This window comes from Mizuhopecten yessoensis, unplaced genomic scaffold (genome assembly GCF_002113885.1).
Source record: "Mizuhopecten yessoensis strain PY_sf001 unplaced genomic scaffold, ASM211388v2 scaffold915, whole genome shotgun sequence".
NCBI classification, from domain to species: Eukaryota; Metazoa; Mollusca; class Bivalvia; order Pectinida; family Pectinidae; genus Mizuhopecten; species Mizuhopecten yessoensis.
This window is the reverse complement of record NW_018403785.1, coordinates 24,788-42,235: the sequence shown is the minus strand read 5'-3', so window position 1 is coordinate 42,235 and position 17,448 is coordinate 24,788. Positions and strand designations below refer to the sequence as shown.

General features: G+C 36.7%; 1 protein-coding gene across 6 annotated transcripts in view; it reads left to right on the top strand.

Annotated features, from left to right (window-relative positions):
* Positions 1–17,448, top strand: part of LOC110454192 — a 104,128-nt gene that overhangs the window by 82,562 nt on the left and 4,118 nt on the right. For 3 of the 6 annotated variants that reach the window (XM_021503587.1, XM_021503572.1, XM_021503580.1), the window contains one exon: positions 13,096–13,150. The gene's annotated coding sequence lies outside the window, so the exon portion shown is untranslated. Of the gene's footprint in view, positions 1–7,291; positions 7,383–9,727; positions 9,772–13,095; positions 13,151–17,448 lie in introns of those variants that run through there. The other 3 variants (XM_021503596.1, XM_021503605.1, XM_021503614.1) reach the window with 3 other exon arrangements.

Below are 17,448 nucleotides of genomic sequence, written 5' to 3'. Positions count from 1 at the left end.
TTTTACATCACCACTCATAAAAGAAACAGTTGATGATGCATGTATACTAATATATACATTGATGTTGAAATCAACAATTATTATCCAGACCACCAACACAAGTTGTTAATGCCCTATATCTTTATTCATTTACAACGATGTATCGTCAAATACATATGATCTTTATAGCAATTACCAAACAGAGTTTCTCCCCATAATCTCAATCATTCTTCTTGTGCCCTGACGGAAGATCGCAGAGGGTTTAATTTTGATGCGGGAGGAAACCAGAGAAAACCCACGTGGTCAGGCAGGTGACGGGGATCAATCCTGTATCATACAGGTTTGTCTCTGCCTAACTGTATCATAAAGGTTTGTCTCTGCCTAACTGTATCATATAGGTTTGTCTCTGCCTAACTATATCTTATAGGTTTGTCTCTGCCTAACTGTATCATACATGTTTGTCTCTGCCTAACTGTATCATACAGGTTTGTCTCTGCCTAACTGTATCATATAGGTTTGTCTCTGCCTAACTGTATCATATAGGTTTGTCTCTGCCTAACTGTATCATATAGGTTTGTCTCTGCCTAACTGTATCATATAGGTTTGTCTCTGCCTAACTGTATCATATAGGTTTGTCTCTGCCTAACTGTATCATATAGGTTTGTCTCTGCCTAACTGTATCATATAGGTTTGTCTCTGCCTAACTGTATCATATAGGTTTGTCTCTGCCTAACTGTATCATATAGGTTTGTCTCTGCCTAACTGTATCATATAGGTTTGTCTCTGCCTAACTGTATCATATAGGTTTGTCTCTGCCTAACTGTATCTTATAGGTTTGTCTCTGCCTAACTGTATCATATAGGTTTGTCTCTGCCTAACTGTATCATATAGGTTTGTCTCTGCCTTACTATATCTTATAGGTTTGTCTCTGCCTAACTGTATCATACATGTTTGTCTCTGCCTAACAGTATCATATAGGTTTGTCTCTGCCTAACTGTATCATTTAGATTTGTCTCTGCCTAACTGTATCATACAGGTTTGACTCTGCCGAACTGTAGCATATAGGTTTGTTTCTGCCTAACTGTATCATACAGGTTTGTCTCTGTCTAACTGTATCATATAGGTTTGTCTCTGCCTAACTTTATCATATAGGTTTGTTTCTGCCTAACTGTATCATACAGGTTTGTCTCTGTCTAACTGTATCATATAGGTTTGTCTCTGCCTATCTGTATCATATAGGTTTGTCTCTGCCTTACTATTTCTTATAGGTTTGTCTCTGCCTAACTGTATCATACAGGTTTGTCCCTGCCTAACTGTATCATATAGGTTTGTCTCCGCCTAACTGTATCATATAGGTTTGTCTCTGCCTTACTATTTCTTATAGGTTTGTCTCTGCCTAACTGTATCTTATAGGTGTGTCTCTGCCTAACTGTATCATATAGATTTGTCTCTGCCAAACTGTATCATATAGGTTTGTCTCTGCCTAACTGTAACATATAGGTTTGTCTCTGCCAAACTGTATCATACATGTTTGTCTCTGCCTAACTGTATCATATAGTTTTGTCTCTGCCTAACTGTATCTTATAGGTGTGTCTCTGCCTAACTGTATCATATAGATTTGTCTCTGCCTAACTGTATCATACAGGTTTGTCCCTGCCTAACTGTATCATATAGGTTTGTATCTGCCTAAATGTATCATTTAGGTTTGTCTCTGCCTAACTTTATCATATAGGTTTGTTTCTGCCTAACTGTATCATACAGGTTTGTCCCTGCCTAACTGTATCATATAGGTTTGTATCTGCCTAACTGTATCATTTAGGTTTGTCTCTGCCTAACTGTAACATATAGGTTTGTCTCTGCCTAACTGTATCATACATGTTTGTCTCTGCCTAACTGTATCATATAGGTTTGTCTCTGCCTAACTGTATCATACAAGTCTGTCACTGGCTCTAAACTTTTAATGTCTGTCATGCCAAACAATGAGCTTTAATTGTCCGGTACAAGTCTATTACTCCCTTTTAAACCTGTGTTACATTTTGATATGCTATTTTTGTTTGTTTCTGTTTAAGATTGATAGTTTGGTGATATTCACAAATTCAATATTTTCTTTGTAGTCCTATGGATGTTTAACTTCTGGCTTCCTAAAATGCATGTTGTTCTCTCATAACACATCAATCATGTTGTTCTCTCATAACACATCAATCATGTTGTTCTCTCATAACACATCAATCATGTTGTTCTTTCATAACACATCAATCATGTTGGAATTCTTTGTGCTAATCTTTTACTTACTGGCTTCAGATTTGTAATTAATTATGTTGACTGTGACAGGCTTATAGATGTCATCTAGTAAAATACACAAACACAGATATATTTGACACTTCAAATTAAACTATTAAACTTCTAATTATAAATGTAATTTGCATAATTTTACGGAATTTTGTCTATTTTTTTTGCGCTTCAATATCTGCTTAAATTTTTTCATCATTCTTTATTTTCCATGATGTTATTTTTTGCTGAAGAGGCACTGTCAATCCAATTCGGTCTTATTATATAATGGATCACCATCATCAGTGTGTGTCGGTCTGTCCATCATCAGTGTGTGTCGGTCTGTCCATCATCAGTGTGTGTCAGTCTGTCCATCATCGGTGTGTGTTGGTCTGTCCATCATCGGTGTGTGTTGGTCCGTCCGTCATCGGTGTGTGTCAGTCTGTCCATCATCAGTGTGTGTGTCGGTCTGCCCATCATCTGTGTGTGTCGGTCTGTCCATTTTCAGTGTGTGTCGGTCTGTCCATCATCGCTATGTGTCGGTCTGTCAATCATCGGTGTGTGTCGGTCTGTCCATCAACTTTTCTTTTAAATAACATCCTCTGAAGACCTTAAAAGCCTGGAGACAAGATTGTTGGGTGGTAGCTTCCTTGGATTATATCCCAACCAAAAACATGACCTTGACCTACTTTCAAGGTCACAGAAGACAAATATGTCAACAAATTCAACTGACTTCTTCTACAAGAAGCAGAGTCCTGACTGGTAGTGACTGAGTGAAGCCTAACATAGTGTGGAAAAAATGACCTTGACCTACTGTCAAATAGTGATGCATTTAAAACTTAAAACAACGTCTTCTGAAGAACTGAGATGCCTGGAGATAAAGTTTGGGGAAAATGGCCTTGACATACTTTCAAGGTCACAGTAGTCAATTATGTCAAAAACTTCAAAAAACTTCTTCTTGATAACTAAAAGGCCTAGAAACATCATATCAGGATGGTAGCTACATCAGATGAAGACAGATACACCAGTCCAGGATGTGAGAACAGACATCAGTATTGGTTTCACAGATTTGTTTAAAATACTGAATGCTAAGTGCTAATGTGTTAGCCCTTACAGGTGTTTTACGGCCTGAGTGTACAGTAGTGAAGTTTGTTTATACCACTGTAGTATGAGCTTTGTGTCAAATGGAAATAAGTGTTCTGTTCTGGAAGTTTTGTTCCTGTTTGGTGACCCACAGTTTTCCTTTATAGTGACATTTACAGTTGTTATAAGGTATAAACTCCTCTGTCATTTTAAAAGAAGAGATGAGCAGGCAACATCAAATGTTTATAAGGCAGCACAGTAGTCTAAAGTGGTAGGACGGACGCCGGGCGCATAACCGAAGGGTTGCGGTTCGAGTCAATTTGGCACGGCATTGTGTTGTATCTTTGAGCAAGATACTGTACTCCGCTTGTTCCAGTCTACTCAGCTGTACATGATTCTAAATGGTACAGACCAACTTCAACAATTTGAAGATAAAAATATGATTATGTGGTTGGGCAGGGCTAGAATTGTATAATGCTAGCTGTGAGCGCCGAAATGGCAGCACTGGCTGTATGCTCCCCAGGGAATTGAGACAGATATTGGCTGGTTGCAAAGACACTATAACCACGTATAATAATTTGTGAACCGCTTTGAGATGACCTACAGACTAGGTTGTGAAAAAGCGGTATATAAGAACCTCAAAATATTATTATTATTATTATAAAAAGGTTCCAGCCCCTGTCCTGAGATATTAGAAAAAGTACTGTTTTAGTAAACAGTAACACTGGGTGAACGAATGCTCCTTGTGGCTGGGACGTTGAAAGTCGAGGGTCGTTTAAGATCTTGAATGTCACTTATTGCAGTATATTTAAGTGATTTAAGTATAGCAGTGTAGCTTTAATCATTATGGAGTATAGATTACTTAGTAGTTTCTCTATCCTGAGTCAATATCCTAGTATAGAGTCTGACAGGCCTGACCACTTCCTGGGGGGCTTTGAACTTCTCTTCTCCAGCTATATATGGAACTTCACTGCTTCTGGTACTAGTGAAGTCACAATCCAAATAGCATCTTCTTAACCCGACTTGTACCAGATTGATTGAGCAGTGTGGGAAGAACAGGCTTGGTCGTTCAATTAAAACTACTGTAAAAAAAATGTCAGAGTCATCTGTTTATATGCATGACATGTCCTGTAGTCGATTGATTTGCTGGAAATTGATAATTTGTTTTCAAACCATATGAAAGTGTACTCTGGGGCGAAACATGAAGTAGAGTAATTCATCTTGTCAGGAAAGCCCACACTGTGAGGGATAGTGGGTGGGAGCTGTGATGTATAGTCTCTAACATGGCATAATTGTCTCATGTAGCCATCCGTCACTGTCATAGAGGTGACCGGTCTGGTTTGGGTTATCTAATAACTGTTATAAAACAGGACACTTTTTGCTATATAACATCTCCCAACAACATACATTAATAAGAAATTTAAACAGATTTCCAAATAATTTCTCTATATCCCTAGTTAAATTTCCAATCAAATTTCAATATTCTGAAAATTCCCAATCAAGAGTTGATCATAATTTTAAAAAGAATCCCAAACAAATGAAATGTACGCTTTAGTTATAAATAACGATTTGTCGTCCAAGAATGAAGTTCAGTATTGTAAAAGACGGATGTAAGATTTAGTTATTTACCTGTAACGCATACCTTTCAGAATATGTGTGATTGATTACTTGAGCGAGGATAACATCCGGCTTCACCTACATGCAGTTATAACAAACCCAGGACCTGTAATCAACAGTTAGATAATCATTAACTCATTCACCCCTGAAATTTCATAATGAACTATACCAACGTTTGAATGAGAAGAGTTCAAATGCGAGTTAAGGAATATATCAAGCTTGTCCGTCAGTGAAACAATATAACCTACCTCATCACAGTGCTTCAGCTGTAGTAAACCAACTCAGGAAATCTGTTGTATATGGAAAATATTTCTGAAAGAATGATTTGAGCAGTAGCTATATATATAGTGACAAGATGTTGATAGTGTATACCTCAGGATTAGGTTAGATAGGTTGTTACAGTGTTACTGTAGGGATAGGCTGTGTTAGATGGGAGGGTACCACCCTTAACCCTGTGACAGTGTATACCTCAGGGTTAGGTTAGGTAGGTTGTTACAGTTACTGTAGGGATAGGCTGTGTTAGATGGGAGGGGACCACACTTAACCCTGTGATAGTGTATACCTCAGGATTAGGTTAGGTAGGTCGTTACAGTTACTGTAGGGATAGGCTGTGTTAGATGGGGGGGGACCACACTTAACCCTGTGATAGTGTATACCTCAGGATTAGGTTAGATAGGTTGTTCCAGTGTTACTGTAGGGATAGGCTTTGTTAGATGGGAGGGTACCACACTTACCCCTGTGATAGTGTATACCTCAGGATTAGGTTAGGTAGGATGTTACAGTGTTACTGTAGGGATAGTCTGTGTTAGATGGGAGGGTACCACCCTTAACCCTGTGACAGTGTATACCTCAGGATTAGGTTAGGTAGGTCGTTACAGTTACTGTAGGGATAGGCTGTGTTAGATGGGAAGGTACCACACTTAACCCTGTGATAGTGTATACCTCAGGATTAGGTTAGATAGGTTGTTCCAGTGTTACTGTAGGGATAGGCTGTGTTAGATGGGAAGGTACCACACTTAACCCTGTGATAGTGTATACCTCAGGATTAGGTTAGGAAGGTTGTTTCAGTGTTACTGTAGGTATAGGCTGTGTTAGATGGGAGGGTACCACACTTACCCCTGTGATAGTGTATACCTCAGGATTAGGTTAGATAGGTTGTTCCAGTGTTACTGTAGGGATAGGCTGTGTTAGATGGGAGGGGACCACACTTAACCCTGTGATAGTGTATACCTCAGGATTAGGTTAGGTAGGTTGTTACAGTTACTGTAGGGATAGGCTGTGTTAGATGGGAGGGTACCCCACTTAACCCTGTGACAGTGTATACCTCAGGCTTAGGTTAGGTAGGTTGTTACAGTTACTGTAGGGATAGGCTGTGTTAGATGGGAGGGTACCAGACTTAACCCTGTGACAGTGTATACCTCAGGATTAGGTTAGGTAGGTTGTTGCAGTGTTACTGTAGGTATAGGCTGTGTTAGATGGGAGGGTACCACACTTAACCCTGTGACAGTTAAGATTGTTTACTGGTCGATATTAAGAGAAGTTAGAATTGTGTGGATATTGATAATTTTATGTTTTAACTGTCTTTAATTTGTGACTTATGATAATGATTTTATATCTGGTCAAAGAAACATATATCTGGTCAAAGAAACATATATCTGGTCAAAGAAACATAAATCTGGTCAAAGAAACATATATCTGGTCAAAGAAACAATATTATATCTGGTCAAAGAAACATATATCTGGTCAAAGAAACATATATCTGGTCAAAGAAACATAAATCTGGTCAAAGAAACAATATTATATCTGGTCAAAGAAACATATATTTGGTCAAAGAAACATATATTTGGTCAAAGAAACATATATCTGGTCAAAGTTGCATAATGAATTTTAAACCAATCTAAAATTTATCCCCATTGTAGGTTTGAGTTTTGTCTATGAAAAATTGACTAAATCAAATCCATCTCCCGGATCAAATCAAAACCACAACTCTGATTTAAATACCATGAATTTTCTGTAAATACATACATTTTTATCATGTGATCATATATTATAAGACTTACCGCACTTGATATGGCTCACCTTCTGACATCAGGCAGTAGGTACGGTTTTATAGTGATTGACAGTTCTATTTATTAGTGTCCAGAAAAATGTCATAGGTGCATGTGTTTGCTCCAGTAGGGATATGGTTTGTGTATTGATCTAAATGTACACCTGTCCGTCCCTGCAGCAGTAGGTTGTACATGGACTTAGTGTCGTAACACGTTACTATAAATAACTATGATGACTCGTCATTGCATGGGATTTTCAGTACGTGGGTGGGGAATTTATATATATTTGTTGCCACGGTTGAGTGAACACAGGTAAAAATGTAGACACGAAGGAAGTTGTATACAGGTGATCAGCGTCTGTAGAGGTAAGAGTTGGATGTAGGCTTGGTAAGTGTTGGTAGTAGACCTATACTATATATAACTCTCATTTAGCCTAGTATTTACTAGTTATCAGCTTATAAAGGTCTAATGATGCCGTTATTATGTGTTTTCAGTAAACGCGAGGGTGTGGTTTTAAGTTGGCTGTTTTTTTATAAGTTATATTATATTTATAGAGCTTACTTCAGACCGGATTTAAAGAAAAGGAAATACCAGTGTTTCGTACCTACCACTGACCCTCACTATTGAGACTTATACATTTTCCAACACTAAACTTTATGTTTGAAATCAAAAGAATCTCCATTAGTTTTTGTTCCACACAAATAATTTTGCTTAATTGCTTAAACAATGCATTTTGCACAGTTACTTGGTTAAATAGGGGTCATTGCATACTCTTTAAATCTTCAGAATGATGTTTGATGGCAGAGTGTTCATGCAAGTCTGAGATACATTTTTACACCTGTGACATTTGTTCAGAAAAAGGACCAGATGGCATTAAGAAATCAATAATTGCAACAAACAGATCAGATGATTTATGATGTATCGTGTTAAAACCAGGATGATTATTCAGTGGGTAGTGGCTCATGGAACCTATCATAAGTTTTATTAGTATTTGCGTGTATTACAAAGCAAATTATATCAGATAATGGTTGGAATATTGTATGTGATGCCTTTGTTATTCTTTATGGCAGCTATTAGAAATCATATAATTGTTTCGAGAGATTATAATGCCTCATACTTATATCGGTTCTTAGTTGGAACTGCCTGTACTCAATCAAGGCTGTGTTACTGTGTGCTTAGAATAAGGCTGTGTTACTGTGTGCTCAGAAGGAGGCTGTGTAATTGTGTACTCGGAATGAGGCTGTGTCACTGTGTACGCAGAATGAGGCTGTGATACTGTGTACGCAGAATGAGGCTGTGTAACTGTGCTCAGAAGGAGACTGTGTACTCAGAATGAGGCTGTGTTACTGTGTGCTCAGAATGAGGCTGTGTAACTACGCTCAGAAGGAGACTGTGTACTCAGAATGAGGCTGTGTTACTGTGTACGCAGAATGAGGCTGTGTTACTGTGTACGCAGAATGAGGCTGTGATACTGTGTACGCAGAATGAGGCTGTGATACTGTGTACTCAGAATGAGGCTGTGTTACTGTGTACGCAGAATGAGGCTGTGATACTGTTTACGCAGAATGAGGCTGTGATACTGTGTACTCAGAATGAGGCTGTGTTACTGTGTGCTCAGAATGAGGCTGTGTTACTGTGTGCGCAGAATGAGGCTGTGATACTGTGTACGCAGAATGAGGCTGTGATACCGTGTACTCAGAATGAGGCTGTGTTACTGTGTGCTCAGAATGAGGCTGTGTTATTGTGTGCTCAGAATGAGGCTGTGATACTGTGTACTCCTCTATACTCCAGGGGTTACTATGCTCACTTATGTTTCTGCACCCCTGTAATATGTCATAGCAAAATTGAAAGTTAGTGTGCACCACCTTGTGGATGAGACAAAAAGACTAGTTTGATCCTTTGAAGTAGTCATCACAGGAATCTCACGGTTGCATAACTGTAAAATTGACGTTCTTTGAAGTCGAGTGTCGATCCTCTGTAGTATTCAAAAGACAGGTATCAGCCTAGTGATTGGTCAGTTTTTTTTACCCGAGACCAATCAAATAGCTAGTCGCATGCCTTCAATTTTGCTATGTCATATTCCAGGGGTGCAGAGAGCGAAAGTGAGCGTAACCCCTGGATATCGAGGATGATTACTTGCCTACTTGTCAAGGTGATATGTTACAGTTGCCATGGTTATATACACCACTACAGTAATAAGTGTTCTTCATTACGGTTTTATTATCACACAAAGCTCTAAACTACTACAAACTCTAACAAACTATTTGCTGATACGAAATTCATAAGAAAATCAATGATATTCAGTCATTAGTGTGTCAAAATAGAAACTGAATTTTATCCAGGTACAAAAGTGAAATATTCAACACTGAAAATTACAATTAACATAATTGCACAATAAACTGTTGCCTTATGATATTATATGGCACTCCTGTAGGTCAGGGGTTGAAAAGGAATGACACCAGCTGTGTTTACCCACTGCATGATTTAAAAAGCCACTTAAATGTGGGAACCCCTGTAGAACTGGGAGTTTGCTCTTGTGCCCTCTCCTTGGTGGCATCAAAGCGACTGTGATAAATGTGCTACACTCATTACAACATTTGGGATCTTCATGTCTTCTCTCTACTTCTTATAAAACTTCTTGTTTCTTTTGTTAGATCTCCCACTCCCCCATCTTCCTCTTGTGTATCCTTGTGGAATCTGTCTGCTGGGTCACACAGTACTTAGCTGAACTCTTTGCGCAGACATTGGGTCCCCCATTCCCCAGACTTCTGTATTTGTATGTATGAATTGTATTAATATTCTGTACCAATAAGTTGTAAACTTTTGGAAATAAAAAAACGAACATGAACATGAACAGAAGAAAATATAATCTGATACAAAAAATGCAATTTTAATGAAATATTTGAAAACTTTGAAAACAAGTCTGAAAAAATGAATGAACTCGTATCTCAAATTTCAATTTAAAATGGTTATAAATTTTACAGTTTTATGACTTTTTGGAATCGAGGATTAATTTAAACTTTATAATTTTAAAATCATTTGAATTAATCTCACTTTTCGAAAAGTATTAGTCCTATAGAGCAACTTAACATCCACCAGAAAAACATGTTAGTAAGGAAATGTAAATCCAAGCCTCAGATGTGAGACACTATAGGTATAATCAACACTATAGGTATAATCACCACTATAGGTATAATCAACACTATAGGTATAATCAAACCACTATAGGTATAATCAACACTATAGGTATTATCAACACTATAGGTATAATCACACTATATAATCAACACTATAGGTATAATCAACACTTTAGAGATAATCAACACTATAGGTATAATCAACACTTTAGAGATAATCAACACTATAGGTATAATCAACACTTAAGGTATTAGGTATAATCAACACTATAGGTATAATCAACACTATAGGTATAATAACACTATAGGTATAATCAACACTATATAATCAACACTATAGGTATAATCAACACTTAAGGTATTAGGTATAATCAACACTATAGGTATAATCAAACCACTATAGGTATAATCAACACTATAGGTATAATCATCTCTATAGGTATAATCAACACTATATAATCACCACTATAGGAATAATCACCACTATAGGCATAATCAACACTAGGTATAATCAACACTATAGGAATAATCAACACTATATGTATAATCAACACTTTAGATATAATCAACACTATATGTATAATCAACACTATAGGGATAATCAACACTTTAGGTATAATCAACACTATAGGTATAATCAAAACTATATGTATAATCAACACTATAGGTATAATCAACACTATAGGTATGATCAACACTATAGGTATAATCAACACTTTAGAGATAATCAACACTATAGGTATAATCAACACTTTAGAGATAATCAACACTATAGGTATAATCAACACTTAAGGTATTAGGTATAATCAACACTATAGGTATAATCAAACCACTATAGGTATAATCAACACTATAGGTATAATCAACTCTTTAGATATAATCAACACTATAGGTATAATCAACACTTTAGATATAATCAACACTATAGGTATAATCAACACTTAAGGTATAATCAACTATAATCACCACTATAGGTATAATCACCACTAAAGGTATAATCAACACTAGGTATAATCAACACTATAGGTATAATCAAACCACTATAGGTATAATCAACACTATAGGTATTATCAACACTATAGGTATAATCAACACTATATACTCACCACTATAGGTATAATCAACACTATAGGTATAATAACACTATAGGTATAATCAACACTATATAATCAACACTATAGGTATAATCAACACTATAGGTATGATCAACACTATAGGTATAATCAACACTTTAGAGATAATCAACACTATAGGTATAATCAACACTTTAGATACAATCAACACTATAGGTATAATCAACACTATATACTCACCACTATAGGTATAATCAACACTATAGGTATAATCAACACTTTAGATATAATCAACACTATAGGTATAATCAACACTATAGGTATAATCAACACTATATAATCAACACTATAGGTATAATCAACACTATATAATAAACACTATAGGTATAATAAACACTATAGGTATAATCACCACTTTAGGTATAATCAACACTTTAGGTATAATAAACACTATAGGTATAATCACCACTATAGGTATAATCAACACTATAGGTATAATCAACACTTAAGGTATAATCAACACTATAGGTATAATCAACACTATAAGTATAATCAACACTTAAGGTATAATAAACACTATAGGTATAATCAACACTATAGGTATAATCAACACTATATAATAAACACTATAGGTATAATAAACACTATAGGTATAATCACCACTTTAGGTATAATCAACTCTTTAGGTATAATAAACACTATAGGTATAATCACCACTATAGGTATAATCAACACTATATAATAAACACTATAGGTATAATCAACACTATATAATCTCCACTATAGGTATAATCAACACTATATAATCTCCACTATAGGTATAATCAACACTATATAATCACCACTATAGGTATAATCAACCCTATAGGTATAATCACCACTATAGGAATAATCAACACTATATAATCACCACTATAGGTATAATCATCACTATAGGTATAATCAACACTTAAGGTATAATAAACACTATAGGTATAATCAACACTATAAGTATAATCAACACTTAAAGTATAATAAACACTATAGGTATAATCAACACTATAGGTATAATCAACACTTTAGGTATAATCAACACTATAGGTATAATAGACACTATAGGTATAATCAACACTATATGTATAATCAACACTATAGGTATAATCAACACTTAAGGTATAATCAACACTTTAGGTATAATCAACACTATAGGTATAATAAACACTATAGGTATAATCAACACTATATGTATAATCAACACTATAGGTATAATCAACACTATAGGTATAATCAACACTTTAGGTATAATAAACACTATAGGTATAATCACTAAACACTATAGGTACAATCACCACTATAGGTATAATCAACACTATAGGTATCATCAACACTTTAGGTATAATCACCACTATAGGTATAATCACCACTTTAGGTATAATCACCACTATAGGTATAATAAACACTATAGGTATAATCAACACTTTAGGTATAATCAACACTATAGGTATAATCAACACTATAGGTATAATCACCACTATAGGTATAATCAACACTATAGGTATCATCAACACTATAGGTTGAAGCTCTTTTATGAATAGTTCTTGTGATATTATATCAAAACTGGTGTATTATCTATGCATACTGAATCACACAGGTGCTTTCATTGAAACCATGACTTCTGTGATAAACTTTTCTGGAACTTACCATTGTTGAATGATGTGTTGTGGATGGTTTAAATTGTATTGAATGTGTTTCTGTGTACAAATTCAAATTGAACTTCTTGTGTTTAAATTGTTTTGACCGTGAAAAATGAGAAAAACTGCCATGGTACTAAATCAACGTTGTATTTCAGCAGCCTGTTCACTGTACATTTGATTCCCAGTTTAACATACAAATCCTTTTGATGTGTTTCAGGTGTAGGTGTTTGTCGTCATCATCCTGTGGAGTTTACATGAAGACCGGGGAGCTGGTGATTATACCTATTACATATTAGCTGTACAGTTTGTTCCACGGACAATCTCAAGTTACTAGTGTTTGTTAATTTGCTTCTTTAACATTCAATTTGATTACATTATAAGAGGATTGTTCTGAGGGTGACACTTGGCACTGTCACCTCCCATTGACTGATACTACCATGTAAGATTATATGTTCCAAACAGTCAGTCTGTCAGTTCAGACTTTATAACCTGATTGTGTAGGTAAGCACCCTTTGGAATGATGGTGTGTAATGCCTACTGAAACCAGGTCTCATGACATCATATTTACAGATTTAGGATCTAGTGTTCATAGCGCATCACTTTGTCGAGATAATATTTCATATACTCTTGTCATCTGCCAACTTTTGTACGTAGGTACCTTCTGTAGTTGTGCTTAATGAAATGGTTTTTGCCGTGGCACATTGTCCGTCGTCCGTCGTCCATTGTCTGTTAACGTTTTCTTTAAATCACTACTAGTGCTTAATTGACAGCTCAGCTTTTTTAGGTCACCTGAGACAAAGTCTCAAGTGACCTATATTGTGATCGCCTTTTGTCCGGCGGCGTCCGACGTCTGTCCGTAAATAATTTACATTTTCGACTTCTTCTCCAAAACCCCTAAACCAATTTCAAATGTCAACAAAAAGAGTGGCTGGTTTGGTCCACAGCCCCCAGGGGCCTGAGGGGCGTGGCCAAAAAAGGGTCAAATTGACTAAAATTTCAAAAATCTTCTTCTCAAGACCAAGATATGGTAGAATCAAATACTCTTCATAGATGGAAGAGTCTTAAGGTGCTTCAACAAAATTGTGAATTTCTTGACCCTGGGGTCTCTTGTTTTCCCCTGAGGAGGGGGTAAACTTTACTATAGTTTATATAGGGAAATCACATTTTGGACCAACATTTGTTTAATTTCCATTGAAAGTAATTCAATTTAGGTTAGCATTATCAGTATTAGGTAGCAGTTTGATAGTATGCACATATGAGCGCTGACTGACCTCCAGGGGCTGTTGGTTGGGGCCAAAATTTGGGTTGAATTGACTGAAATTTCGAAAAAATCTTCTTCTCAAGACCCAGATATGGTAGAATCAAATACTCTTCATAGATTGAAGGGTCTTAAGGGCTTTACCAAAATTGAGAATTTCATGACCCTGGGGTCTCACGTTTCCCCCTGCGGGGAGGGGGTAAACTTTACTATAGTTTATATAGGGAAATCACATTTTGGACTAACATTTGTGTAATTGCCATTGGAAGTAATTCAATTTGGGTTAGCATTATCAGTATTGGATAGCAGTTTGATGATATGCATGTATGAGCCCTGACTGACCCCCCGGGGCTGATGGGTGGGGCCAAAAAGGGGTGAATTGACTGAAATTTCAAAAATCTTCTTTTCAAGACCCCGATATGGTAGAATCAAACACTCTGCCTAGATGGAAGGGTCTTAAGGTGCTCTACCAAACATGTGAATTTTATGACCCTAGGGTCTCATATTTACCCCTGGGTAGGGGGTAAACTTTACTATAGTTTATATAGAGAAATCACATTTTGGACCAACAATTGTTTAATTTCCATTAGAAGTAATTCAATTTAGGTTAGCATTATCAGTATTGGATAGCAGTTTGATGGTATGCACATATGAGCCCTGACTGAGCCCGCAGGGCTGATGGGTTGTGCCAAAAAGGGTTGAATTGGCTGAAATTTCAAAAATCTTCTTCCCAAGACCAAGATAAGGTAGAATCATATACTCTTCATAGATGGATGGGTCTTAAGGTGCTTTACCAAAATTGACAATTTCGTTATCCTGGGGTCTCACATTTACCCCCGGGGAGGCATTAAACTTTACTACAGTTTATATAGGGAAATCTCATTTTGTACCAATATTTGTTTAATTTCCTTTGGAAGTAATTCAATTTGGGTTAGCATTATCAGTACCCCCTGGGGAAGGAGAGGGGGGGGGGGGGGGGGGTAAAAATATATTATGGTTTATAATGACAAATGATACTTTGAATATGACATGTTAATAACCCTGAGTTAACAGTTTAATACGTTGAAAATTTTGAGCCAGCTCGACCTCCAAGGGCTGTATAGCGGGGCCCAAAGGTGTCAGTGTGCTAAAATTAATTTTTTCATTTTCCTTGTTAAGAAGCAGAGGTGCTAGGTTCAAATACTTTTCAGTCTCAAATCTGTATGCTAGATATTGAATAAGGTGGTTTTTTTGTTTTTGTCACTTTGAATAATATTTCTGTTCATGTTAAAAACAAAAATATATCAGGTGACCGTTAAGCCTTCTGGAGCAGCCTTAGGGAAAGAAGACTCAATTTTGTATAACAGTGATCATGTGTTGATGCAAGAGTTTGAAAAGTGGCAAGAGACTTGTATTGATATCACAGTTTGACCAGTGGTCAGAAACTATGTATTGATATCAAAGTTTGACCAATGGTCAGAGACTGTGTATTGATACCAAAGTTTGACCAGTGGTGCGAGACTATGTATTGATATCAAAGTTTGACCAATGGTCAGATACTTTGTATTGATACCAAAGTTTGACCAGTGGCTAGAGACTTTGTATTGATACCAGAGTTTGACCAGTGGTCAGAGACTATGTATTGATACCTAAGTTTGACCAGTGGTGCGAGACTATGTATTGATATCAAAGTTTGACCAATGGTCAGAGACTTTGTATTGATACCAAAGTTTGGCCAGTAGCTAGAGACTTTGTATTGATACCAGAGTTTGACCAGTGGTCAGAGACTGTATTGATCCCAAAGTTTGACCAGTGGTCAGAAACTATGTATTGATATCAAAGTTTGACCAATGGTCAGATACTTTGTATTGATACCAAAGTTTGACCAGTAGCTAGAGACTTTGTATTGATACCAGAGTTTGACCAGTGGTCAGAGACTGTATTGATACCAAAGGTTGACCAGTGGTCAGAAACTATGTATTGATACCAGAGTTTGACCAATGGTCAGAGACTATGTATTGATACCAGAGTTTGACCAGTGACCAGAGACTATGTAACAATTGATACCAAAGTTTGACCACAGGTCAGAGACTGTAACAATTGATACCAAAGTTTGACCACTGGTCAGAGACTGTAACAATTGATACCAAAGTTTGACCATGGTCAGAGACTGTAACAATTGATACCAAAGTTTGACCATGGTCAGAGAATGCAACAATTGATACCAAAGTTTGACCAGTGGTCAGAAACTATGTATTGATACCAATGTTTGACCAGTGGTCAGAGACTATGTATTGATACCTAAGTTTGACCAGTGGTGCGAGACTATGTATTGATATCAAAGATTGACCAATGGTCAGAGACTTTGTATTGATACCAAAGTTTGACCAGTAGCTAGAGACTTTGTATTGATACCAGAGTTTGACCAGTGGTCAGAGACTGTTTTGATACCAAAGTTTGACCAGTGGTCAGAAACTATGTATTGATACCAATGTTTGACCAGTGGTCAGAGATTATGTATTGATACCAAAGTTTGACCAGTGGTGCAAAACTATGTATTGATACCAGAGTTTGCCCAGTGGCCAGAGACTATGTATTGATACCAGTTTGACCGATGGTCAGAGACTTTGTATTGCTACCAGAGTTTGACCAGTGGTCAGAAACTATGTATTGATACCAGAGTTTGACCAATGGTCAGAGACTATGTATTGATACCAGAGTTTGACCAGTGACCAGAGACTATGTAACAATTGATACCAAAGTTTGACCACAGGTCAGAGACTGTAACAATTGATAATAAAGTTTGACCACAGGTCAGAGACTGTAACAATTGATACCAGAGTTTGACCATGGTCAGAGACTGTAATAATTGATACCAAAGTTTGACCACTGGTCAGAGACTGTAACAATTGATACCAAAGTTTGACCACTGGTCAGAGACTATGTATTGATACCAAAGTTTGACCAATGGTCAGAGACTATGTATTGATACCAAAGTTTGACCAGTGGTCAGAAACTATGTATTGATACCAGAGTTTGACCAATGGTCAGAGACTATGTATTGATACCAGAGTTTGACCAGTGGCCAGAGACTATGTAACAATTGATACCAAAGTTTGACCATGGTCAGAGACTGTAACAATTGATACCAAAGTTTGACCACTGGTCTGAGACTGTAACAATTGATACCAAAGTTTGACCAGTGGTCAGAGACTGTAACAATTGATACCAAAGTTAGACCATGGTCAGAGACTGCAACAATTGATACCAAAGTTTGACCACTGGTCTGAGACTGTAACAATTGATACCAAAGTTTGACCAGTGGTCAGAGAC